The sequence below is a fragment of the Columba livia genome, chromosome 1 (assembly GCF_036013475.1).
Source record: "Columba livia isolate bColLiv1 breed racing homer chromosome 1, bColLiv1.pat.W.v2, whole genome shotgun sequence".
NCBI lineage: Eukaryota > Metazoa > Chordata > Aves > Columbiformes > Columbidae > Columba > Columba livia.
In genome coordinates, this window is record NC_088602.1 from 93,882,752 (window position 1) to 93,910,323 (window position 27,572).

General features: G+C 39.1%; 1 protein-coding gene across 1 annotated transcript in view; it reads left to right on the forward strand.

Annotated features, from left to right (window-relative positions):
- Positions 1-847: 847 nt before the first annotated feature.
- DYRK1A (dual specificity tyrosine phosphorylation regulated kinase 1A) overlaps positions 848-27,572 on the forward strand; it is an 88,840-nt gene continuing 62,115 nt past the window's right edge. The window contains exon 1 of the mRNA XM_065067786.1: positions 848-1,049. The gene's annotated coding sequence lies outside the window, so the exon portion shown is untranslated. The remainder of the gene's footprint in view (positions 1,050-27,572) is intronic.

The following is a 27,572-nucleotide window of genomic DNA, read 5'->3' on the forward strand; positions in this document are numbered from 1 at the left end:
ATCGGTCTCTTCCCCGCCCTCCCCACGTCAGCGCCGTCCCCCGCCCGGCTGGGGTGGGGCAGCCGGGCCTCGTGATTGACAGTTGCCATAGAAACAGGCTCGCCCCGTCGCCATTTTGTCAGTTAGCGCTTTTTTTTTTTTTTTTTTTTTTAAAAACCCCTCTTCCCGCCTGAATCGTGAGTTTTATTCCCCCCCCCGCTTCCCTCCTTCCCACCTCCACCCCGAAAGACGTCCTCGCAGAAGAACAGGAAAGAACACCCTCAAAAACTGTCTCCCGAGGGTCCGGCGGGGACACGCGAGAAGTTCGTCCCGCGCGGGCGGGCGCGGGCGAGGACAAGCTCGAGGCGGCGGCAGCAACAGCAGCGGCGCAGCGCCCTGGCGAGGCCGGTTCGCGAGGGAGGGCGGTGGAAGGAGGAGCGGGCGGGGAGGGAGGGAGGGAGGCAGAGAGGGAGGGAGGAGGTAGAGGCTGGCAGGCGGGGGAGGGAGGGAGCGAGGAGTTCCCGGGGGCTCGGTACGGCGCTGCGCTTCCCCCCCACCCCCTCCTCCTCCCCCCGCCCGCTCGCGCCCGCCCGCCGCTGTCCCCGCGCTGCCTGGCCGGGGCTCAGGCCGCTGCCGCCTCGCCGAGCCGAGGGGAGGCCGGGCCCTGCTGTTGCCGCCGCCGGGCGCTGCGCAGGTTTGGAACGCGCGCCATTTTGTGAGCGATAGAAAATCCAGCCCGGCCAGGAAGCGCTGCGGATCCGCCCGCCGGGCCGGGCCCCCCCCTCCCCTCTTCGCCGCCCAAAGAGGAAGGCGCGCAGCGGACTGACCCCGCGGCCGGTGCCCACCGCGACCCGAGCGGCACCGGCACCGCCGCCAGCCGTACGGGCCCGAACGCGGCGGGGCGGCCGGACTGCGGAGCCCACAAGAGGGAGGCGCTGCCGCGCCGGGGCCCCTGGCCGAGGCCAGGGGAAGCGCTCGCTCCTCGCCCTGCCTGCGCCCGCCGCCCGAGGAAGGAGGCCTCAACCGGGAGAAGCCGGGCCGGAGCGCAGGGCCCGCCGCCCCCCACACGGGTAAGTGAGACGCCTCAGCCGGTGGTGGGGAGCTGCGCAGTGGGACGAGCTGGTGCCACCTCCCGGCCCGGCGCGGTCGAGGGGGGAGCAGCGCAAGGGGCAGCTCCGCTGCCATCTTAGAGAGAGGAGATGGGGAGAGCGCAGGGGCCCGCCGAGCTCTGGGCCGGGGCTGGAAGGGTCGGGACTCGGGCCGGGCTGTGGACCTGGCCTTCCTCCCCGCCCTCCCTACCGCCGCCCCCTTCTGGGGCCGACCGGGCACGGCTGGGGGGCAGCGGTGGCGGCCGCGGCCTCTGCGGCCCTTTTCCCCTCGGCGTCCGGCAGAGGTTGTTGCTGCCGGGTTGGGAAGCGGAGCGGCGAGAAGGGCCACGGCACCGGCGATGGAGGGAAGGGGAGCTTGCCTGGATCCTCTCGCTCTTATGCGCAACGCCCTGCGGTGGGCGGGTGCGAGGGCTCGCCCCGGCCGGGGAAGCAGGGAGAAGGAGGCGAGGAGGGTGTCAGGAGTTGAACCGTCAGCTGAGCGGGCACCTGTTGTGGTGGAGGCTTTAGGTGCCTCTGCCTGCACCCGTGTGAGGGACTTGTGTGGTAGGTAGGGAGGTGGGGAAGTTGGAGGGCGATGTAGAAGGATTACCTGTGCGAGATGACTGTCAGCTGGGCGGGGGGTGGGGAGGAGGAGGGAGAAGCATTTGGGAATAGACCCAGGGACACACAGGCACTTCTATATTTTAATAGCTAGGTGCAGCCTTTTAGGAATTTAGCTTTGTGTTGCTGAAGAGATTGGAGTCCTCATCTGATACACAGGGTGTTCTTCTCTGGAGTGGCATTCACTCCCGCCACGACAAAATCAGAAGACACAATTAAAAGTACTGTAATTAGAAATTTGGAAATTAGTGCATTTTTGAATCTCAGTCAGCTTTGAAGTTTTCAGTTTAATCTGTCCTAAGACTATGTAGGGTTCTTTGATCATGTGTCTAGATTGCTGCTGTTACTTAGTTCTCCTATTACTCCACAGTCATTGGGGGAAATAAACATTCATTGTTCTTTAAAATTTACAAAGACAGAATATCTGACTGCAAAATAAATCAACAAGCATGTTTTTGACAGCCTACTGTTTTAACCTGAATGAGAGCGTGCTGTTAACTTTTGCCAGTAGGTATATATATAGTCACACTTACATGGATATAGTATCATGGGGGGGTCCTAGATAAGTAGAAGTTAACTGCTTGTTTTATTATCGCGTTGGTATTTCATTTTCCTTTCCTTAAGAAAAAGAGTGCACATTTGAAAAACACATTGACGATATCTGGTGATAAATAAACAAACATTTTGTTAATAGTAGTATTTAACTTTGCCTGTAACCAAGTAGAACTGAACTTGTCTCATTGGAATAGTCTGTAGCCCTAAAAAGTTTTAGTAAAGGTGTTTCTCTTTTTCTCCACTCTCCCCTCCGCCTCTGTAGGTTGGATATTTTTGGAAAATTAATTATACTTTGTAGAATTAGAATAATAATACTGAAAATAACTCTTGAGTATGAGCTAGTATTTGTTAATTGTTATCTATATATATTTAGTGAACTTGCTGTGTGTGTATATATAGACTACTTTTTCAGGCTATGCTTCATGTTTTTGGCTTATGTGCATTATTTAGAACTACAGTATCATTTGCTATCTAAAGTAGAATGTGTGTGATGTGTTAAATTTACATTTTCTGCTGTGAATTAAAAATTCTGTCAAAGTTTATGAAGCTTATCGAGTTTAATTAATGGTTTCTGAATATTGCTTGAATTAAAGCAAATGTATCTTGTTCAAAATTGAAAAAAGAGCACAGCCTTCTTAAATCAAGAGGGCAATTCTTTCTGTTATTTTGTTATATACATATTTATGTATGACACTAGTTTAAGATTGTTTCCAAGCAAATAGGTAAGAAAGACAGTTGGTTACATGAGCAGCAATGTTACAGTTTCTGAATCAATACTTGGGTGGATTTAGAACTTGTCATTGGAATCCTTTCCCCCATGTTGGACAGTGATGGAGAATCCACAACAAGGATAATTTTACCTAGTAGCAGCCAAGAGTTCTCTATTTCAGTGTCAATTTATGGATAGTATTCTCTTGTGTAAAATAATGAGGTAGTCATCAGGAATTTATCAATTTTTAAAGTACTTGGGTTTTGTGTAGACTGGGAATTAATGTGTGATGACCATAAATGACTTCTGACAAACTGGTTGACACCTTACACAAAGTAGGAAAACATGACTGGTATCTAGTAAAAGTTCTGTGCCTTGTCTGAGCTTTTACAGTTATGTTTGATTAGGACATACTTGCTAACATATATACCACATTTTAAAATCTTAATTCTGATAGGTCTTAGCAAAGAAACGTGTCTGGGATTAACCGTGTTACTAGGTTTTGCCTTAATGGACTTACTGTGAGACTTTTTGTAACTTTGGTTCAAATTGGTTAGTCAACGCCTTAACGTAAAGTGAAAATGTCCCATTTAGATTATGCTAACATGTTTGAAACTGTACCACCTGGTCATATGGTAGTATGCAAAAAGACTAGTTAATAAAACACATGAAAAACTGCTTTTTTTTGCTATGATAGCATTTTGTAGTTTCATCTGAACTGAAATGGGTGGTGATTTGAAGACTAAAACGTCTTCTTACCAAAGAAGCAATTTTGTTGCTATAATTACATTCTCTTTTCAGCATTCCTCTTAAAACCTCTTTATTTCAGGTATTTTTAACCCTGGCTATGGGACTATAGGTTGAAAGTTGTTCTTAGGGTTTTTGAGTAAGAGTTGAAGACTGGTGTATGCTTAGTCTTCCTATGGTAATTTTTAAAGTTATTTGGAGAACTACTCTCCAAAGTAAAGTAAAAAAACTTTCTGATATCTCTGTTTTCTGGGAGCACGAGAGACTTGTATAACTTCTGAAATCCTTTTGTAAATAGATCTGTTGTTGTAGAATAGGATTATTTACAGAGAACTGCTGCTTTTGTCTCCGTAACTGAATACAATAGATTATTTGTTAAGTTTACAGTTTCATCTCCTTCTTTTTTTTTTTTTTTTTTTTTTTTGGTAAGAGGTTGGTAAACTTTTTTTTAAAAAAATTATGTAATTTTTTTGCTAATCACACTTTAAGAAGTCTAAAAGACTTGATATGTTTTGCAGTGAGACTTGGTTTTGTGCTGTAAGATTATTTGAAATAATACAAAAAACCTTTCTGAGCAAACACACTTTACTTGCAAGCTTCTGTGTGGGGAAAAACGTAAAGGCAACATTCTGAGAAGGGGAATACTCTCCCTTCCGCACCTTCGTGGGTCCTTCAGGAGGAGCATTCTGGGAACCGTAACCTATTGATGGTTTAAAAACAGTGGAGAAACTTTTGATAATTAGAAACAATTGTTACTTCCAGAAAGACATATTCTATATGTAGAGTTATTTAGTACTCTTTCTTCGAGGTGACACAATATTCTAATAGAATTGCCGTGACCTAATCATTAGTTGGGTGCAACAGTCTGTAATTGATATGTATTGGCTATTTCCTTCCCTTATGGGGGAGGTAAAATTCTGTGTTTGATTCTGTTTTATCTGACTGTGATTGAAACAATAACTGGTTTTGCTAGGGGAATGGTCATATGGTAGTATGCAAAAAGACTAGTTAATAAAACACATGAAAAATTGACCATGGGAAATGTATCTCATTACTTCAGAATAGATCTCCACTTGATACCTACCTGGCTTTATTTGGAGTTTAGCTCCATTTCATAATACTCATATATACGGGTCTTGTCCAGTATCTGTGGGTGCCAAATTACAGCTTTCTTGTGTGAGAGCACAGATTAAAAAAAAAGGAGCTCCTCTTTGACTAGAAAGCACATAGTGATGAGACAGGTTAAGTGCCATTGTCTTCATAAGGTTGCCTTTCCCTTCTCTTGCTTCCACAACCCTCCCCCCTCCTTTTTTTTTTTTTTTTTTTTTTTCCCTTCCTCTCTTCCCCTCCCCAGTCTCTAAAGGCTAGGTGAGTTTTTCTACAGTTGAAAAGGACAGAGATAGGGTGGTCTGATATGGAAAGTACTGATGTTTATCCTCGTTCATTCCAAAATGTCCCATCCAGACATGCACAGGGAGAATACTCACTGGAGGGTCTGGGAAATGTGGAAGGTAATTCCCAGTCAGCTCTTCTTGTGTCCATATGGTCTGAATACTCTGGAGCCTCTGAAGTCTTGATGGTAGCTATTTCTGTTGCCCTGTATGAAGACATGATCAGTTTAATTTCAGCTCCGAATGTAGCATTTCTTAAAAGCAGTGAAAATGTTTGGTAATTAAAATAACATAAGCTAGCAGTTATTTGTAAGAATACTCCTTGCAAGGTTTCCAGGGTCTTAGTTGCACTAAATACCTGAAAGTGAAACTGAGTAAATGAAAGTGAAATTAACCCCATTAAGTGCCAGTTTTGTTTCAGCTGTGAGAAACCAAGCCTTCAATTTATGTGTTACATAAAGTTCCAAAACCTTCCCCCCCCCCCCCCCACCCCGAGGCAAATAAAAGTAGACCACATTTTCAGTCAGTAAAAGGAATAGTTAATAATACATTAATACATCTATGTGTTGAAAAGTTAGTTCTTTTTAATAACTTGATGGTGAAATAAGAGAGGAATGGAAGTGTACAAATTGATTTTTTGATGGCAGAGTTATTATTTCAAAATATAAGTGAAAAACAGAGTTAATTTTGAGTTACTGGAAAAAATCAAACTAGTAGAATGACTAGTTGGCACAATCATAGTCAAATGCATTTTAGTGATTAAATTGACCTTACCAGTGAAACTTTTAAATCCTAGTATTCCAAAAACCTATTGTTTGTTGGCTTGTGGCTTCCTGGCTTCAATTGCAGGTAGCTAACTAACCTTTTTGTTCATTCAAAATCCTGGTTTCTTACATGTGCTCAAATCTTAAGTTGTATTTCTGTGAACTATGTAAATTCCTAATAACTTCTCATTTACTTTGCCAGTGGACCTGTCGCTGAGGAGCCAATTGGAGCATAGCACATCCACTTTGTAGAGGAGATAGTTTTGTGTCCATGCTGTCAGTGCACTGTTTAAACTGAAGGAAGGGGTAAAAAGAGGAAAAAATATTGTTGAGTAGGGAAGTTAAAGTATTAATACTTCCTCAGTTCTATATTTTCCTGAACACTATGAATTTCCTTACGCTGATCTCTGTTTTGTCTGTCCACTACAGCTTTTTTCCTACGTATAAATATATAACCATGTATATTAATGTTTTTTTAAATACAGTTTTAACAGGACATGTACATTAAATACATATATGGTATGTGTTTGATTATAGACAAATTATAATACGCTCTTGCAAAATCCAGTTGATGTTGGAACCTCAGTAACTTTCCTGGATCATGTCTTATTCTGGCTTCTTTGTTGTTCTTCTTTCTAACTTATGGATAAGTAGGCATTAATTTAATGGTATGCCAAAAGTTGCAAGTTTGTGTTTGAAATATATTGATGTCTTTGTTGATGTTATAAGAAGTGATTGTTGCATAAAGATCTTGGCAGTTTCCCTTTCTGTGGAAGTTACTCATAAAATTTACAAATACTGGGCATAATTGTGGACTGACACAGATGAATGTATGGTTTTCACCACAATCAGATGTTTGTGAGCTTAGAATTTTTGTATTGTGTTCTTGTATTTAGGGTGACTTTCCTGTTAATGTCATAGTGTGCCTTCAGAAGCTGAGATTTTTATGGCAGGCCCTGTGCAGGAGAATGGGCATTGCTGCAAATGCTGAACTTGATACATGATTGCATATATCCGTTTGTATCTTCTCACTGAAATAAGATTTTTGCTGAAGTTCTATATATGCTAAGGCTACACACGTATGTTACACTTTATCTTAAAATCAGAAGCACTAATAGGTACAGTTCTGGGGAGGGGTCAGTTAACTATGCAGTTACTACAGCTTCATTTTGAATGACCCTTATTTCTCCACAAACATTTTCTGATGGTTTATTATTCTTAATACACTCTGCATTTTACAGGCTTGGTTTCTAAGTGAATTAATGTCTTCTGTGAACTATGTCTACTAGAGACAGCATCATAAATGATTCATTTATGTTGAAGGCTGAGTGGAAAGAGTATATATGATACTGTGTTATAAACTACAGTTAGTTGAAGGTTGTATTATAAGCGCATAGTTAAAAGTTGTTTGGTTTTGCATTGTTCTGCTACTTAGAGACCTTGGCTGGGATCTGATTTCCATTTTGTTTTGTACTGTACAACATAAACTAAATACTTTTTCTTCATTTAATCGGGATTTCATGACTTTGAGGTGCATACCCCTTCATTTTTAACGTTCTCCTGTGTAGCTTTTTTGCATTATGTAAATGCATACATGTTTGCGTTTTATTTTTAATTCTGGTAAATAGAAAAGGTTGTGAATTATTGTAATTTGATAGTCTGTTGTACAAAAGCTTAATGTTAGAAGGTCTAAAACCTAATAATTCGTAGGTGGGAATGACAATCGTTAATATCTGATGTGGTCCCTACCAGAGGGTTTATCTCCTGTCTTTGTAGGATTTGTTTGGGGATATTTTCACCTGTGTATTTTAAACATTGTGCAGTCATGATTTGCAGTTCATGGTGTCCATGTGAGTCTACTTTCAGTCTTTTTACCCATCAAAACATTCATTTATGTGTCTCTATGGAGTTAAATTAACCAGAGTCATGTTCACAGCATGGACACTTTAAAACTTTATGAGCTTAGTTTTGAAACCTTCAGAAATCCAGTTGCATGTGTGGAAACAGATTGTTGGAGTACAAGTACTTGGCTGTCTTACCTTAGCGGTTAATGATAACACTGACAACTTTTGTTGTCATTCTTAAATCAAGACTGGTTTGCATCATGTGATGGGAACTAGAAACTTATGTGATGCTTTTCTTGTGTCAGGAACCATTAGAATTGGGGGCAGTTTCATAATGCAAGGAAATAGTTGTATACCTGTATAAAGCAGATATATAATTCAATTTTTCTGCTAGATGTTCTTAACCAGCATCCAGTTATTTCAAGAAATGAGAAAACAAATTCTACCTGTAGTTCACAAGGTTCAAGTGTTGTGTTCTGCAATAATTTTCTCTTCTGCACAATTTATAAAAATGCTACTTCTCTAATTGAATGGAGATATTTTAAAACATGTTTGTTTCAGTTTAGCTACTCTTCCCATGGAAGTGAAATATAGAAGTAAAATGTAGGTAGTGATTCACAGGGACATTCAGCTCTGTATTTGATTGACACTGTCCTGGATGACATTTTTGTCTCTAAATGGGAGAGACATGAATTTGATGGATGGACCACTCGGTGGAGGAGGAATTGGCTGGATAGTCGCACTCCGAGTTGCGGTCAACAGCTCAATGTCCACGTGTGGACCAGTGAGAAGCAGCATTCCTTAGGGGTCGGTACTGGGACTGGCACCATTTACATATTTGTCAGTGACATGGACAGTGGGACTGAGTGCACCTTTAACAACTTTGCTGATGATACCGAGCTGTGTGGTGCCGTCAACATGCTGGAGGGAAGGGATGCCAGTCAGAGCAACCTTGACAGGCTTTAGAGGTGGGCCTGTGCAAACTTCATGAAGTTTAGCAAGGTCCTGCACATGGGTCAGGGCAATCCCAAACACAAATAACAGGCCAGACAGAGAATGGGTTGAGAGCAACCCCGAGGAGAAGGACTTGGGGGTGTTGGTTGATAAGAAGCTTGACATGACCTGGCAATGTGTGCTTGCAACCCAGAAAGCCAACCATATATTGGGTTGCATCAAAAGAAGAGTGACCAGCAGTCTGACAGAGGTGCTTCTGCCCCTCTACTCTCAGGAGACCCCAACTGGAATACTGTATTCAGCTCTGGGTCTCTGACATAAGAAGGACATGGACGTGATGGAGCAAGTCCAGAGGAGGGCCACAAAGATGATCAGTAGACTGGGGCATCTCTCCTCTGAAGACAGGCTGAGGGAGCTGGAGTTATTCAGCCTGGAGAAGAGAAGGCTCCAGGGAGACCTTATAGCAGCCTTCTAGTACCCAAAGGGAGCCTACAGGAAGGCTGGAGAAGGACTTTTTACAGGGTCATGTGGTGACAGGACAAGGGGTAATGGCTTTAAACTGGAAGAGGGTAGATTTAGATTAGATACAAGGAAGAAATTCTTCGCCATGAGAGTCGTGAAGTGCTGGAACAGGCTGCCCAGAGAAGCTGTGGGTGCTCCATGCCTGGAAGTGTTCAAGGCCAGGCTGGATGAGGTTTTGAGCAACCTGGTCTAGTAGAAGGTGTCCCTGCCCATGGCAGGGTGGGTAGATCTAGATGTTCTTTAAGGTCCCTTCGAACTCAAACCATTCTATGATTCTATGATGCGAAGGAAAGGAAGTTCCATATATGCCAAGCTGACATTTTTAGGAGGTCTCCTGAAGCTCTGTCGGTGTATGCACATGGTGCTTTGCATTTAGATGCATTAGAGATGATCAGTGACCTCTGATCAGTGTGTATCCATGATTTGTGGGCATATAGACTATCAGTATTTGTAGAGTATGTGACTTTAATAGCAAAAAAAAATCTCAATTAGCTTTATAGATGCTTATTAAAAAAACATCTTAAGAAACAAATGGGAGTAGTTAATCTCATTAAATATTTTTCTAGTACTGAAAGTTTGTGTTAGACTTAAATTCAGAGGCATAGTAGCTTTTTTGGGGAAGGTGGTGTTGTGGGTTTGTTTGTCTTTTTTTTCCCCTCCTCTGTCCAATGCAATAATTTCTAGTCTGGTTTTGTTGTGTGCGTGGGGTTTTTTTGTTTGGTTGTTGTGGTGTGTTTTGTGTGTTTGTTTTTTGGGTTTTTTTTTGTGTGTGGATTTTTTTTTTTTTTTTTTCCGCTCTGTCAGAGGCATGTACTCATTGAGATCAGTAAATACATTTTTTGTGTGTGGAAAAGATTTCCTTGGACTTAGTGTACATTTGTTTCTCAAAGCCTGTTACAAGAAAAGGAAGACTTAATTGACCTTGCCTATGTCATTCATCATTTTGTATGTCTTTAGCACTATTTTTTTTTTTTACTTCAGAATTATAATCTTAGACCTACATAGCTGAAACAGTATTTTGTCATACTCTTGGCCTCACTTTTTTTGTTCAGATTTTGAGTCTTGTAGTTCCTACCTAATTTTATTGAAATGTGAGAATATGAAACTATTCCTGTAGAAGAGTTTGAATACAGGATGAAGAGTTTAATTTTTAGACGTCAATGTTTGAAAATATTTTCCTGCTACTTTTAAAAAAACTTATTTTTTTAGTCTTTGTATGTTAAAGCGAAGATTGTTTTTGCATAAAACAAAACAATCTGAGATCTGTGCTTTCAGGTGAGGTGGAACCTTAAGATGCATTTTTAGCAAGCATATGGTGAGCAAGCATATAATACAGTTTCTATGTTTGTCATTATGTATTTTATAAAACCTATGAGCTCCTAACTTGACAGTGCCAATTTATTTATGTATCTGAGGAAACAGGTATGCATTGTATTCCATATGTTGTAAGCATAATTTTTCTCCTTATATTTTAATCTTGAGTACCTCTGTAGAGTTGCATTTGACTTTTTTTAGTTATTTCCATAAAAATTCTCATACTAAGTCAAGCACTCAAACACTAGCAAAAATGGGAAAATAATGTCTTGGTTTTGGTGTTCTGAACTATCTTTTATTATGCAGTAAATATATATATATATATATATATATATATATATATATATATATTTTGGGGGTACAAGTTGTCAGTAATTGCTCTGTCCAGACCTTGCACTTAGTCTCATGTTTATGACTTTCTTATAGGTTTGTACACACATGTAATGTTTTAGTATCTGAATGTAGCAAATCCTAATATTCCTGCAGCATCTTGTAGAAGAGAAATGTTTTTCAGTTATTAGGATCTAATGTACAGATAAAACCCTTCACCAAACCTAGAAATGTTTATGTATCTTGCTTATTGTCAGCCTAACATTAGGCACTGAGTCCCTGTTATTTGGAGTGGGAAGAGGGGTTTCAGAGATTTTAGGAATTTTGTATAGCAGTTCATGTTGCTTTCCATACACACAACAGTTTTGCTTTGCTAATAGGAGATAAATACATGTTACTAAGCTGCTTTTTTGCAAGGGGACTGGAAGCACAAAAGGTAAAGTGACTTGTCCAAAGTTACACAGTGACAACACCATGGGTGGAGCTGAGGTTAAGGGTTTAGGTGTCTTATGTCTTAATAGCAGGATGATGCTATGTATTTGCAGCTGCATTTGACTTGAGTTTGTATGATGAGTGCTTTGTAACTCAGAGAAGCAGTCTCTTAAGGTTGGAGAGTGACTCAGCATATCCAGATAGAGGGTTGCTCAAGGAACTTAGAATTTGTTTGGAAATTTGGGGGGAATTAGAGTTTGAACTCATTTTTCCCAAAGGGAGTTTGCTTGTCTTGAAAAACAAATTAATTTCTTCCTTGCAGTTTGTTTCCCTATTTGATATGCATACCTCCATTTTGGAAAGAACTGATGGAGCATTTCAGTAAATAGTATCATTTATGGTATAGCTGGCACTTAATGTGTAGCTTTGTTTTCTGTGTGCTGTCATCCTGATATACATGATAAGCATCTGTTCAATGAATAAAATAACATTTGACTGTGTAAGTAAAGATTGTGTTGGGAGATATATGAAGGAGGCAGAATTGTGTATCAGGCCTGCCTTAAACATTTCTTAGCTTAGTCTTGGTTTTTATGACATTTATAAAACCTTTTTTTTTTTTTTCCTCATGGATGGAGAAACAGTCATGTATGGTATTTACCTGGTTTGTATGATTGGAACATCTCCATCTTATTTGTATGGAAACTCCCACCTCTCCTACCTGATCTGACAGGGCTGAGTTCTCAGTCTTATGGGTCGGCCACTTGAGAGTGAAGAGTTCAGGGAACAGAGGGTTACCTGTGCAAGCGTTGTTTAAACCAGGTGTTTGTATGCTTGGGTTTGGCTGGCTTTTATGAGGGAAAATTGGCTAAACGTCTTAAATATGACTCTTCTTCAGTAATATTCTGTGTTCTACTTTCAGCTGATCAGACTTGTCACAGAGTCTTGAGACATCGCTCAGTAGTAGTGGCAATGAAGGGAAGTAAACTGACAGAAGCTTATGAGTAAAGGTTGAAACTATGCTTCTTCTGCTACTATATGTTCTTAAGTTTGAGGGAAATTTGAGAAGACCTGATTATCTTTTTTTCATCCAGATCAATTCCATCTTCTAGTATGAGATAAGACTGTTGGCTGGAACATAATTTCAGTGTTGAGAGAATGCTGAAGGGCAGCACAGCAGGTAACAGTATCTTCAGAGAAAAACACAAGCAGCATAGATTTGTCTACCCTAAATCATTTTCTCCTTCCACCCACCCAAATCCGTGTATGTAGTGAAAATTACCTTGTTCCCCCCCAAAATGGTAGCTATGCCAAATTTGAAGTAATTGGTAAAAAGATGAAAAGCAACACCACTTTGTTTTCATATCTGATTTGTGAGGGGAGTGGAACATGCACAGTATTTAATCTGATGACCTTATATGTTCATGTTTTACAATATAAGTATTAGCAAACTGTTGTGAAGTTCGTGCTGCAAGATGCAGAGCTACTGAAGCACTTTGAGGGGAAATGGTTGAAAGAGTCATTCTAAGGCAAAGTGTGCAATGAGGAGTTCCTTGAAGGCAGTTACAGCTCAAGTAGCTTCCCTTCTCTCCAGATTCTGGCTACTCTTTCCCACCTGCTTTGTGTTGGCACAGCTGTTTGTAAGACCAACCAGTGAATCAGCGTTGGAAACTGAGTTGGCTGAAATATATAATTTTATATATATAACATTTGGGTGTGTGTGAGGGTGGAGAATCAGGTTACTTTTCAGTCAGATCAGTTCCCAGACCTGGTATATTGTGCCGCTGCACAGACATTTGACGAGATAATGGAATGAATTGTGTGGGTGGACAGGAACAGGGTGCCTAGAAGAGGCAGGGGTTGGTTAACTGGCTCTGATAGCACTGTTACTTCATGGAGAACATAATTCTGAGGAATTTTTGCCACCGCTCCTGTAGTAAATCACTCCCCTGTCAGTGTCTCGCTCTCTGTCTCTCTCCACCCCCTCCTCCCTGGTCTACCTCTCAGTCTTTTGCTTGCTATCTCAAACTTCTGTGCTTATTCCCTAACAGTCCCACTGATGCTGTCCTGCTTGTGTGCACTCTTAACATGCGCTGCCACAGTCTTACTTGATAAGTTCTTTCTCCAATTCTCCTGCTTGCTTTCTAACTCTCCTGCTAAACTCCTCCTGCATCTCTGCTTGCTTGCACTCTTCACTTGTGCTCTCTTCTAGTTCTTCCTCACTCTTGTTTGCTCTTATGATTTTCTGACTTCTGCTCATGCCCCTTTTCTCGCATGTCCTTTCTAGTGCTTGGTCTCTCAAGCACCTCCTTTTTCTCACTTGGGTCAGTCTCTTGCTTGCTAAGTGTCTTCTGCTGCTTGTTCTTTCTCACTTGTTGCTTTCTTTTCCCCTCTGTAAGAATAATGCTTTTGAGGGGAAAAATACCCATGTTTTAAAGACCTCTGAAGAATCCCAAAGTTTTTAATTTGTCTTCCCCTCCCCGCCCCCCCCCAACATTACCACAAAACAATGCAATATCAGTCTCGTGCACTTCTGAAATTTTTACTTGAATTCTATATTGCCTTAAGATAGATATGTGCACACAAAATATGTATTTTTCCTACTTGGACAAACTGAAAGATGAAGTTTCTAAAGTTAATGTTCTAATAAAAGGTGTTTTTCAGCTGTCTTTAAAAGATGTGAGCATAGCTTATTGATACCAGAAGCTAAATTTCAGAGTAAAGTTGCTTAGTTTTATATATTCTGCTATACAAAGGAGGCATGAAAAAATATTTCTCTTAATAGTCTGGTTTTAACATAACCACCAGCCAGACCGGTTATGTTAAAAACAAGCAAACAACTCTTTTGGAAATTCTGTGCTTGCTTGTCCTCTTTAATAACTGACCAGAGCTTCTGGGATTATGCTGCTGTTTCACTTCCATGTATGCAAATACCTAATATTTTTGTTCAAGTTATATGTTCAAGTTATTTAAATTTTGTTGATAACTATTTACCTGTTATTTGGGAAAGCAGACAGGAGTGCTCATTCCTTAATATCTGAATCCATCTCTTTTAGTATCCATCCATATTTTAATAATCCAAAGTGACTTTAAATAAAAATGTCGAACATTGGACAACACACCTATTCTTTATAGCAGGAATAAAGCAGTTTCCACCCATCTCCTTTGGCCTTTGGGTGGACTGAGGGCAGGAGCACCTTAAGTAGTGCCTTCCAAGGCATGCTTTATCCGTGCAAAACATGATGTATAGGATCTTACATTTTCCATTTTTATATGAGGGCATACTTAAACGTATCACTTTCTGAGCTTGCAGATTCTTGTTTCCTTAGGCCAGCTGCTCTAGGTCAGGTTATGAAGAAGCCTGCTTTCAGGATGTACGTGCTAGTAGGGCAAGCACTATTCTGAATTACAATAGTTGTCTTTGGAAATGTTCAGTTGGTTCCTTCTTGGTTTGCTAAGTATTACTCATAAATGCTGTACCTCTTCAGTTACTTGTCAGATCTGTTTATTTAGTTAGTTAAATCTCATCTATCTCTTCTGCCTTAGGTCTTGATGCAGTCTACTCTTCAGTAAACTTTGTTCATCCTGCTCGTTTTACGTGTTATTTTTTTTTTTTTTTTTTTCCCATGGCTAAACACTTTTAGCTTCTGATAAACCATATGGCTCTGCTCAGTTTCTTGTAGGAATAGTTGAGATTCCTTAGTCAAATAATGGTTTAACTACTTTGATGTTTTGTGCCTGTCTTCTCCTCCCTCCTATCTTCTTCTTCAGCAATCCATTGTACTTTTCATAAAGCCTTTTTTTCTCTGTTTCCGTAACTTGCTTTGAGCTGACTATTCTGCATTTCAGAGATTCCTACTTTGGCTGTCTTTGTTGCCCTTCAGGATGTCATCCATCTCCTTGACCCCTTCAGGAACTGAAGCAAGACTGCTCAGTGTTTTCTGGTAGTGTCTGTGGGAGATAAAATCTGTACAGGTTAGATGTCTCTTGCTTTTTCCTAAACACAGAGGCACCATGAAGAATATTTACATGCTTTCTGGTAATTCCTGTAAATCCCCTATGAAGCTAGCCTGAAATACTTTGAATAAAAATCTCTCTGAGCAAAAAAGGATGAGTAGGCCTTAGCTACTAGATCCATGTGGGGATCTGTCTTTCCTCAGATAGATTCAATGTAGCACCACTGAACTCCATAGAAGTCTCTTTATTCTTAAGCTCTGAAGCTATAACATTTGCTTTATGTTCAATTCAATTACAGTCTCAAATTAGCAGTGTGGAGTTCTGGCTTATTTCCAAAGGTGGTGCTTTATTGGTTTGGGGGCGGGGGGAAGGTGTTGGGAAGAGGGAAGTTCCAGTTTTGAAACTATTAAATGTGGCTTTGCTGCTTCTTTCTTAGGTTGGAAAGAAAGATGTCAGTGTAGTAAATATATGGTGTTATGAATTGGGACAGAGTTCTCTGTTGTGACCATCTTGATGGCTACATTGTCGTGTTCAGTGTTACTTTTTTGTCTTGCACTGGAAAATGGTCATATGAAGGCTTATAGAGATGAGTCTGTTAGGCTGCAAATTGATCCATTTGGTGCATACGGTACAAGCTCTGAGTCTTGCATTTATTATCCCTTTTGCTATGCCCCTGTGATTTCATATGTTGCCTTGCTGTTTCAGATGTGTCTAGAAAAATGGTATTCTTCCTAAGGTTATCTCTGCTGTGGCATCATCCACACAGTGTGTTCAGATCACACTCATGGTTTTGTTGAGCTCTTACACAAAATAGGAAAAAGAGCAGGTCTGTATCAAAAGTTGTCTTTTTGCTGCAATCTTTCTTAAAATGCACCTGTTCAGTAACATTAGTAGAAAATTAAAGAAAAAATTCTGCTGGAAAAATGGCTTTGTTCTGGAGTCTTTGCATCTAGTGAGCTATTCTTGGTAGTCTGTGAGAACATCGGTAGGGCATTGAAGATTTTCTTGCCTTTTCATTTCGTGGATACCTCAGACCAGGATACGTCAGGTGATCTTGAGTACTGTTTAGGGGTCTGTAAGGTCAGGATTTAAAAGCACCTCCCCCCCCTTTCTTTTAATTTCTCCTTTTTTCCTTCCTTTAACCTGTCTTATTAAAATAATTTTAGGAATGTTTATCAGCAAAGAAATGCTACAGAAAACCAAACTCTTCTGGTCAGGACTCCAGCAACTTCTCATGCTGGCAGAGACAGCATTGTATAATCCTAGCATGTCCTAGAATTACTTAAATAGATATTTTTGGTCAAAGTTTTAGTGCAGTGTCTGCATCTTGAACAAATTACAAATAACTTGCAGAACATTAGATTCATCAAGTTTTCGGATGCTAGAACTGGTGAAATTCACATAAATTGTCCCAAAGGTTCAACTTTTTATTTTTGGCTGCATAAAAGTCTAGTTGCACAAAACTAATCTGAAAGGCCTCTGTTAGAGGGAATTTTTCTGGGTTTTTGTCTTGATTAGAGATGTCTTTTAGACTTTTGTCTTATGACTGCCATCAGAGAATATTCAGACATGAATTCCATACATCTCCATAGTGACTGAACTCAAAAAGGGATTCAAAACAAAATTATTCAAAGTTGACAGACTAAGCCTGAACTACACATTCAGGACCATAATATAACTCAGTTATTAAAAAAAAAAAAAAGTATCCTGGGTTCTTTAAAACGTTTAGTACATCAATAAAAATGACATTTATTCAAATAATTTGTCATCACCTATGTGTATGAAAAAGCCAGTAAGCAAACCTGAAAAAAGATGTTTTTCTTTTGGGTCAATTAGTGCTAGAGCAGTGAGGCTTGGGAAAGGGAGGAAAGGGAGGAATACGGGAAGAACAGCCTCCCGCTCCACCCTTTTTTTTTTTTTTTTTCTTTTTTGTGTGTGTGTAGCAGCAAATGATTAGATTAGTTTAGCAATCATGTGCTACTTCATCCTTAGCCTTAACCTCTTTTTCTGTTGTCTGAGTGAAAGCCAAGTCTCTCACATTTTTTGTGGGGGGAGTGTGTGTAGGCAGGTATGTATGTGGTCAGTTACTGAGGATAAGCTGACAAAAGGTAACTACTTCTAAATGTGATTGTGAATTTGAACTCTTAGCTATCAAATTCAGATTGAGTTACCTTATGGCAGGGTATCTGCAACCTCTTGTTAGATTTATAAAACCTTTTCCACACCAGAAGGTCTTTGTCTTCTATAGTGGTAAGCAGCAAATAATACAGTTTTAATGGTGATTTGCAATCCATTTCACTTGATGAAACAGTGTCATGGTTTCTTGGTCTTTGAAGGCTTTTAAATGATTAGATCTTTTTTGTGGGGTCTTCCATACATTGATGAAGGCTCAATGAGGAATTACTAAAAGAGCTGGGTAGAAGGTCATGTTTGATTATGATGAATATGTTCTGGGCTTAACAGTGTGGGTTTTTTTTGTCCAGTTTGGTGTGTGTGGTGTTGTGCGTTGGTGGTTTTTTTTGGTTGTTTTGTTTTGTTTTGTTTGTTTGTTTGCTTGTTACCCCCCCCCCCCCCCCCCCCCGCCCTGCAGAAAAGGCAGTGATTCTGTCTGGCAGAATGGGTGTTCTAGAATCTGCAGTGAGCTACCTGTAACCATAGTTTGTAGAGGTATAGAGCTACCATTAATGTTTAATGAAACCTCTATTTATTGTGATAATACATGTACCCCAGTAAAGGTTTTGCTGATTGATACGTGCTGTGTACTGACTCTTCCTGTGTTTGCATGCATTCACAAGAATGTATGACTTGAATAGGGTGTTTGAATTCTTAGTGGATTGTAATACCATTTAAAACTTAGAAAAATTTGCAGCATACTACCTCTACAGTAGTATCTTGGTATATTTTGAGATATACCAAGATTTGCTTCAATATCATGCTTCACGGCAGGGATGGAGGCTAACAAGATAATAAAACAAGACCTCAGAGTTATAAATCTGAAAAAGAAGGTATTTTGACTTCATCACTAGACTATATGAAAATTTACTGAATTTTGTTAATTTATCTCCTTCAATTGAGAGTTTTCTAGGTCAGTGGTCCTTTAACCAGGGAATAAGGCTGTGGTAAATGAACTACAGATGGAACTAAAAACCATGTTGAATTAGGTTAAGTTGAAAAATATTATGTTAGGATGATCCATATTTTGGTAAAATTTTTTTTGGAGTGACGGTGATCTATATTCTGAGAAATGTTAGTGCTGTAGTTCTGGAGTGAATGATGTGAGGAAAATGTGGAGTCATTATTTATTTATGTATTTATTTACTACATTGAAGGAACAAAGAAGGGGAACACTCATTTGTGCATTTTTTGTTGATCTACTTCAGAGATTTTGGAGGCAGCAGCCTAAACTGGATCACAAGAAACTGTCTTCATCCGCTTTCTCCCTTGGTTAAGCATACTTGCAGATTCTCTTCACTGGCATTTTTCCTCTTCCACATTGGGCTAGCTTAAGAAGATAAGCACAAGAACCTGATGATGTAAGTAAAGGTAGAAACTTTACTGCTGATTTAGATGCCTGAACTGTTTCATCATGAGGTGGAAGAGTGCCTGGAAGATGAGCCTCATCTGTGACTTGCTCTTTTCTTGTAAGTAGTAGCCATGAGTTTGGTCAGATTGTGAAGGCATATGCTTGGTGGGAAGTTATGTTACATGGCATAAACTAAGATGGCATCTTTTTTGGCATAAAAAGGCCTGTTAGTCTTTTTGTTCTAGCTTTAAGTTTTTCTTACCATTTGCTGAGCCAGTTCAGTTTACTAAGGTGACAGGGAATGAACCTGACAAAATGTGAACGGCTTTTCAGTGGGTCATTGAGTTGATTTGATTTACTGTATACTCAGTGTGACCACTGACGCTTTCCAAGAAAGGGGGCACAGCTGTGCACCTGAGAGTTGGGAAAGACAGAGGGACTGCTGCCCTTCCTGGCGGTTCAGGGTGTTCCTCAGGTGGAGAGAATCTGAACTCATGTTCGTTCACTTACAATGAGAATACCTAGATCTCCTGGTTTTTCAGATGTTCTTGGTGACTGTCCTTGTAACCTGTACTATTGCACAAAAAACAACCAAAGAATTGTGGGACAGAGGGAGAAAAAAGGAAACGCGACTCTCCAATTAGTGTGCTTGCCTTAAGTAAAGACAAAAAAGAAACTTTCTGGGATTTAGTCAGTGTTTACGCATTTTACAGGAAATGGCTTCTGGATAATGTTTTATGTTCTCAGTAGAAAGATATTATGTGAATTATGGAAATATAGCACAACCACCAAGATAGGAATGATAGGCAAATAAAGTGGAGAGAGTGTAGATGGAACATGGAATACTTTGTATCAGTGGGATTATATTCTACTTGCTCTTCAGTTATTTGTTAAGGGTCTTTAACGCTATTTTTTTTTATAGTCAAGTTAATTTTCAGAAGGACTTAATCTGATAAATTATGTGTCTTTGCATTGGTTAATTCATATGTTGAAATACTACATACGCCCAAATTCATTTCCAAAAATATCATGGAGTATTTGTAAGTGGTATTCATCAGAAATACATGGTATTTGTGCTTATCCTGGAGGTGTCTGTTTTGAATTTTGTAAACAGTGCATTTCCTTAGATTCCTTAAATTGTGATCTCCTAAGATAACAAGAATGATATTCCCTATGTGATTGCTGCAGTAATCCAAAATATAATTATTTTTGCTTTAGAATTCAGATTTTTCTTCTACTCTTACATTGGTGAACCTGAGCCTGAATTAGGACTTAAAGTATATTGTGGAAGTCTATATATTTCCTTAGGCTGGGACATTGAGCTGAATAGTAAGGATGCTGGGTTTTACTGTGGTGAAGAGTCTTTTTTTATTCATTTTGCTTTCCAACATCAGAGAAGTTTGTAGTTGGCATGCCTGATTAAATTCATTTCTTCACATTTATTTATGTAGACTATTATGACAGACACAGGCTATATATAGAAAAGACTGTAAACATTTTGCTTGTGTTCTTGAAGCAGAGGTGGGGTCTGTTACTATTGATATCAAACCAGATGTTAGCTGTGGTCTTCAAGGTGCTCTGTGGCAGTTCGGTGAGAACTGTTGGAAATATTTTAGCTAGGTTCCTCTTTACTTCTCTTGTACTGTATTCTTAGCCTATACAGCAAACTTCATTAGAAATAGCTAAAATCTGTGAGCTCTCTAGTTCTGTCTTTCTGTGGACAAACGTCTGTTTATATTGTGAGCTTTTTAGGTGAGGATCATCATTTTATTGTGTCATGCAGTGCCTATTGCAATGAGGTTCTCCTTCCATGAGCAGAATGCCCCATTTGTTACTTCAGCATAGTCCTCGAGCGTGGCTGGCTCACTTCCAGTATCAGTGTTGGAACTCCTGCCCCTGACCTAGGAACTGGCAGTTTCAAAGGTCCAGAACATCAAAGACTGCACAAAAATGCAAATCAGGTTCTTTGAGATCAAGTTGTATTATGCAGAATAGAAATGAATTAACTGTATGCACGTGCTGAAAAGAATGGTGAGGTTCTTATTTACTGTGTAGATTTTTAAGCTGAAAGTCAGACTTGGGCTCTGGAGCTGTGTAGAGTCAGCAGAAAACTGATCAAAAAGGTGAATATTTTACATCATGCTAAATTGCAGAACTGACTCAGCAAGACCGGGGCAGGTGCCAGACATGGTGCAAGAGATGGGCCTGCACTGAGTGGTTGAGGGCAAGGAGGAGTGTGGGTAGGAACGCAGGAGCCAAATCTAAACCTGCTTTGGGTTTTGGGGAACTGCAGCCTCATAATTCTTAATTAAGTAACTCAGTTTATTCACCATCAGTTTTGGATGCATATGGTTGTCCTGGAGCTTGAACTAGACAAGTGTCAATTTTCGGACCTGTTGAACTTCATATGAACTGCTATTTGAAAGCATGTTAAATAAGATTTTTAAACATGGTGTTTCTGTACTGACAACGTCTGGCGAAAGCCAGAGTATGGTTTTTGTCTTTGAAGTTAAAAAGAGCTAGAAGACCAGTTGTGCTATATGTAGTTTTGCAAACAAGGGGTTTCTCCTCTTTAAATGACTTTCACCTGCTCTTTCCCATCTGTGAGCTTAGGGTCCCAGTTACTTTGACAGTATCCCAAAATCCTGGAAGTAATCCTAAAATACCCTTCAAGCACCTTTTAGCATTGCTAGATCTAATGAAAAGGCAGATCTGAGTTCTGTAAACAAACTTACGTTGTGCTTATGTCCCCTTTTACTGCACTTGCGTGGCTATTCCATACTCCATTTTAGTATTATGCTTGGGATACATAAAAAAAGAGAAATAATGCCTGGGGACTTTGAGTTACGCAAATGGAGGAGAAGAATATCCATCCACTTTGAAGTGTGTGTTTAGAGTAACTTTTAGGAATAGCCATTTGTGAGCCAACAGTGCCTTGTTTGCTGCTGTCAACCTGCTAAATCAGTTTTTTCCCCCTTTTTGGAGAAGCAGTGTGTACCCTATTTCTGAACTACTGCATTTCACTAATATAAATGTGAAGCTTGTGAAGTTGGCCTGCTTAAAAATCATGACCTGATGATAACACAACTGTCTCTCCTCTGTTTCCCTGAGAGGAAAAAGCTTAGAGCTGAGGCCATCCTGCATGGCACGTTTCTTAAATCATTGTGCTCTAGATACAGTAATTTTATTTTTTTTTACCTAGTGACTGATGAGTTAACCATCGGAATGATACAGTTGCTGAAGTCTTGTTGGAAAGACTTATGATTGGCTAGCTCATTGGTATTATTATTATTATTATTATTATTTTTTTTTTTTTTTAAGAGAAGGTTTACATTGAGTTCTGCAGGATTTCTAGGATGATAAGTGGGAGAGGAGCTTTTTACAAGGGCATGTATTGATAAGTCAAGGGGTAATGGCTTTAAACTGGAATAGTGTAGATTTAGTTTACATATAAGGAAGAAATTCTTCACCATGAGCGTGGTGAGGCACTGGAACAGGCTGCCCAGAGCAGCTGTGGGTGCCCCATCCCTGGAAGTGTTCAAGGCCAGACTGGACGGGGCTTTGAGCAACCTGGTGTCCCTGCCCATGGCAGGGGGGTGTTGGAACGAGATGATCTTTAAGGTTCCTTCCAATCCAAACCATTCTGTGATTTGTAACTGAATAAATTTCTTCCTTTTTCTGCTCCTTTTAGATGCAGTGGCTCAGAAACATCTCTGAACAAGTGTCCCCAGAAAAACCCATCTGAGTGGGTGAAGTCTGATAGATGCATTAAGGAAAATTCTAATGTTTAAGAACTAAATATTTTCATAGTAGAAGTAGACATGTTTCAGGTTTTTAGCCTAAACTGAAGCTTGGGCAGTTAAGTCTGATATTTCATGCTGAAGTGGAAAGGATATCAGCAGTACTTCTCCATTATCACTTTTCATATCAGGGGTATACCTGCTTTGGCAGCATGTGTAGGGATTTGAGGGGTCAAGTCTGTTTTAGAGATCCAGGCATATGTTTAATGTATGGCCAGAGAGTACCTGGCTATGTGAATGCCGATCCAGTCTAAATCTCCTGAATAATGAAAGGCAAAGGTAGCTTGTGGCATTGCGTTTGTCAATGTGAGCTGTCATACGGGAGTCAATTAAACAAAAGTTAGTCCATGGTGTGTTTGAAAAGCTTAAAAAGTATTTAAAAAGGCATGCAAACCAGTGTATGGCTGAAACAAGCCACTTACCCTAAGTATTAAAAATAAGCACCATCTATTTACAGAGCTAGCAGGCAGTTTACAGTCGTGTGTGCTTTGTAGTGTTATTTTGTTATTTTGGGGTTTTGGTGTGTATTTTTGTTTTGGTTTGGTTTTGTGGTGGTGGTTTGTTTTTTTGTTTTGTTTTTTTTTGAAGGCTATAGGTGTGCATATGTCCATGTATTAAAATGTTTTGGAAGTCTTCAAGATTAAAGGTACTACTGTATCAGGGCAACAAACATCTAGGATGTTATAAATGTACTTGAAATATGTAACTTAAGACGGTCTTTGAAAGTAACGTCGGAACTATCTGCTGCTAAAGTCGGAATGGAGAAGTGGTCTTATTTCATTTAGACATATGATAGCAGCTCTGCAGATCATTTCCCAGGAATCTGTATGAGTATTTTTGTAACGGGGTTTGTTGTGGTCTGAGTAAGATTTTACATTCTCTCTGTTTTTGATCAATTATTTTACAGTAATGTTTACTGAAACGTGATAACCTGTGAGTTTATTAATTTTGTGGCTCCTGTTACATGTAAATTGCAGCATGATATGGAATTTGTCATGTTTCAGGGCAGAATTAAAAAAGGAAAAGAAAAAGCGAACATGTAAACCAAGGGAACAGTAATGATGTCAAAAACCGGTAACATCTGAATTTGATAAGGATGGGTCACTTAGAAAGCCAAACCCTCTTGAATGTGTCATGATATTTTGTTTATAACTCTAGTATCTGTAAAAATACTATACCATTCAGATGCACATTTTATTTTCTTCCGTTTCTTGGATTTTTTTGTTTGTTTCTGGACTTGAGTAGGAAAGTATGTTTTGGGGAACTTTTGGACAGAAGCTGTTGTCTTTTCCTGTCAAAACCCAAGATTTTATGTTTTCATCAGTATAGAGACACTGCAGTTAAAATAGTCTGTATTTGCAGGGAAGAAACAACTGCCCTTTCCTCCTGTGTGTAGGTAGTGTACATGTGTGTATGTATATATGTATGTATAATGTGGGTCTAAGCTCTTGCAGTTTCTGAGAGGTAAAAGCATTTCAGTACATGTTGTTTGTCTGCAGAGTGCTACAAGTGCTCTCCCAGCTCTAGTCTAGGCTTAAAAAGTTGAAGTAGCTTCATCTGAGTACTGTCTCTTGCCAGGTCTGTTTTGTACATCAAGAGTACAACAAAGAATGGAAGTAGTAGTTAATGATTACTAAATTGGAAGAATAGTAAGCTGTAGTAATATCAAGATTGTAGTAAAGACCTGTAAATTACAGTGATGTTTGACCACTTTTCTTGGAAATTTTAGGCGTTCCTTTAATTCTTTGCTTGCTTTATGGCTTAAGAAAAAGAGAAGTAGGAAGATTATATTCTCTTGAGACTTTTTATGTCTGAAGTTCTAAACTGATGAATGCAAATAGATGATGGCATATGTTTTGCTTTGCATTTTAAAAGTTTTTTGCAATTACAAGGAACAGAAACAGTTTTTGTAAATGAAATGGTCAATCTTTTTGAGGATATCTATAGAAAAATCTCAGCTCTGAAAAGCATTTTGCAACTATGAGAGCAAATTACTGTGGATAAACAAGTTTACAGCCCTCATGGATATTTTACTTTGAAATATGCCTCTATTTGCGTGCTACTGTTTAGTTCATGTTTAACATATTAACTAAAATGGCTCTATTTCTTTTAAAAATAAATAGTTGCTTATCAGGTGTCACCTTTGAAGGAGGTCATAGGTAGGATGAATGTGTTAAGCTGAAAAAATAATTAGATTGTTACATACTTCTGTTTTTCTAAGATGACATAGAAATAATTTAAAAAAATATGGATTTTGTAAATATCCTTCCCTTTCCCGGAAGTCTGTTTTCTTCATGCTTATGTGAATTTGAGGTAGAATTCTTTTCAAAGATCGTGTAAATGTGATGAGGGAGGGGAATGTAAATATAATACAGTGATGTGACTTTGCTAAAACGTAACTGCATTTGTTTTGCTTGACACTATTAAGTGGATGGAAAAAATAACTGCTCCCTCTAATTTGCAGTTCCTTATATGGTCAGTATACTGAAAAATAATTTAAGTTTGTGCTTATAAAATTAATATTTTTAGTCAGTGAGTAATAAAAGAAGCACATGCAAATTATCTAAAAAATCTCAAGTATTGGAACTTTTAGCATAAGTGTGGGGCATTTTTGTCTCTATTTTTTTTCCCCTCCCATCCTAAATGGTGGCAGTTTAATTCTTCCTAAAAGCATAGGTTTTATTCTGGGGTTCACATGGACAAATAAAGATTTGAAAAAAACAAATCCTGAGTTCTCTGCATGTATGGGCCAAGTGTAAGTTTTACACTGTTCAGTTCCTTCATATACAAGGAAAGCGGTTACCTTTCTTAGAAGTTATGCATTTCTTTCAATAAAAAGGATAGGTTTAAAAATTTTTATGTTATAAATCAGATATTTCAGAGATTTGGATTGCACTGTGACATCTTACTGAGTTAATACTGATGCGACACCATTGTAGGTCCTTTTTTGATAAAATTAGGTGTGTTTTGATTTTCACACCAATACTGGCCAAAGAAGCTCCTTTTTATCCCAGCTGTTTGCTCCTGCTGCTGTGCATCTGTAGAGGTCCAGATTAGATGACTGATACAGGATTAAAAATAGTATATATATATATATATATATTTTTTTTTTTTTTTAATTTTTTTTTTCTTTCCTGCTCCCCATTTTTCCACCTCGGTCAGTTCTCCAGTGCAGTTTGCTGAGTGACACTGAAGAGTAGCACTGTCTCAGCCAAGCAGGTTACGGTGGAAAGGATACAGGCTGCTTAAGTGATACTGCTGCTGAAAAGAAACTCTTGCCCTACCACAACTGTAGTTCTGCCTTTGCCAGATTTGAATTTGAGTGAGAAGCTTTGATTTCAGTAAAGCTGCTTGTGGATTCTTTCACATCACATGCTGTAAATTTAGCATAAGAGTGAAACTAGTCATTCACAATATATTTTTTTTAGAGCAACTAGTGCTTTTTGGAACACTAAAAATAATTTTACAGTCTGCAAGAAAAATTACGATAGAGTGTGTTTTGTTTTAGATCCAATGGTTTCATAAGCATCCCACAAATATTGATCTAGAAACTAACATAGTCTTCTAGTTTAGCAGTGTGAATTTAAAACTCACTGAGAGTACAAAGTATAATACAAGTTCTTGGGATGAATGATATATTGGTGAAGTCTAGTATAAACTCAGTTTTTATAGTTGTTGTCTTTTCACCCTAACTTGAAGTCCACTGACGTATGAAAATGTTTTCTTCCCAGAAATTTGACATTGCTTTCTTAAGAATGGGGTAAACTCACATATGAAGGTGACTATGCTCATAGTTCTGTTGAATACACAAACTGAATTGAAGAGAGGTATACTGTTTTTTTTAAATCAAATTATGAATTTTAAAACCTAATCATAGTTTTAATGTACTTACTGACTATTTCAGTGACATTTCGCTAATAGTTTTTCCGTACTACCAAAGGACTTAAACCTGGAGACAGGGATCTGTGACTTCCTTGGGAACATGTTAAGTGTGATACTGATCATTAATTACTTGGTTTTTGTTTAGTACTCAGTATATTGATTATCAGGTATAGAAACATACAGGTCTGTAAAAGTGGACAGATGTATTGGGTTTTCATGCTGAAGCCATATCTGCTTTTAATTTCATGTATGTGATTTTGAGGGTGAAGCTGAGATGTACTGAGTTCTGCTTTGTACATTGGATATATGAAGTAGTCTGATTTTTTTTTTTTCTTTGTGAAATATTTCTTATGTATAACATCACATCTGTTAGTCCCAAGTAGAACAGAAGCAGTAAATAACGTGTGTGTCTGTGTTTGCTTTGGAGATGTATGTTAATTTATACATCTAAATACACAGGATTTTACCTAGTAAAAGACACTGTATGTGCTAGGTACTGTAAAAACAAATGATTTTGGAATTTCTCAATTGTGTTCTCTTTGGGAACTAGTCCTACAAGTTGACAGTTGCTAGCACCCTAAGGGATTTATTTATTTATTTATTTTAAATTCCAGTAGTATTGGGTGTACTCAATTTACTCAGTTGGGTGTACTCACATTTTATTATGCAGTATTTAAAATTACACACCAAATCTGGTGTATTTGATGAATCTTTTGCCTTGTATGTCTTATGTCAAGCAACACTGTTGGTTGTGTGTAGTTTCAAGAGTGGGCTGTTGAGATGCAGAATAACAACAGTTTAAGGAATTGCTATTTGCATAGATTTGTATAGGTCTTGATCCATTATACTCCATTATGTTATTAATCTCAGTTTTATGGTGTATACTTGAGGATAATTTTCCTAGTAAATAAATAAATACTTTTGCTTTTAAGCAAGTATTTATATTTTATGTTGCTAGCAACAGGCCTGCCTTCATCTACCGAAGGTCAGTGACCTGAATTATGTTCATCTCTGACAACAGTGTGTATAGTCATGAGTTATGCAGAGATTTCTCTGGTGCTTTATGAGTATGACTTGAGAAATGACAAAATAACCTTTTTACAGAGGAAAAGCTTCCAGAACTTCGTTGGTTTTAGTTTTCAATTTTTTTCTTTTTTTTTTTT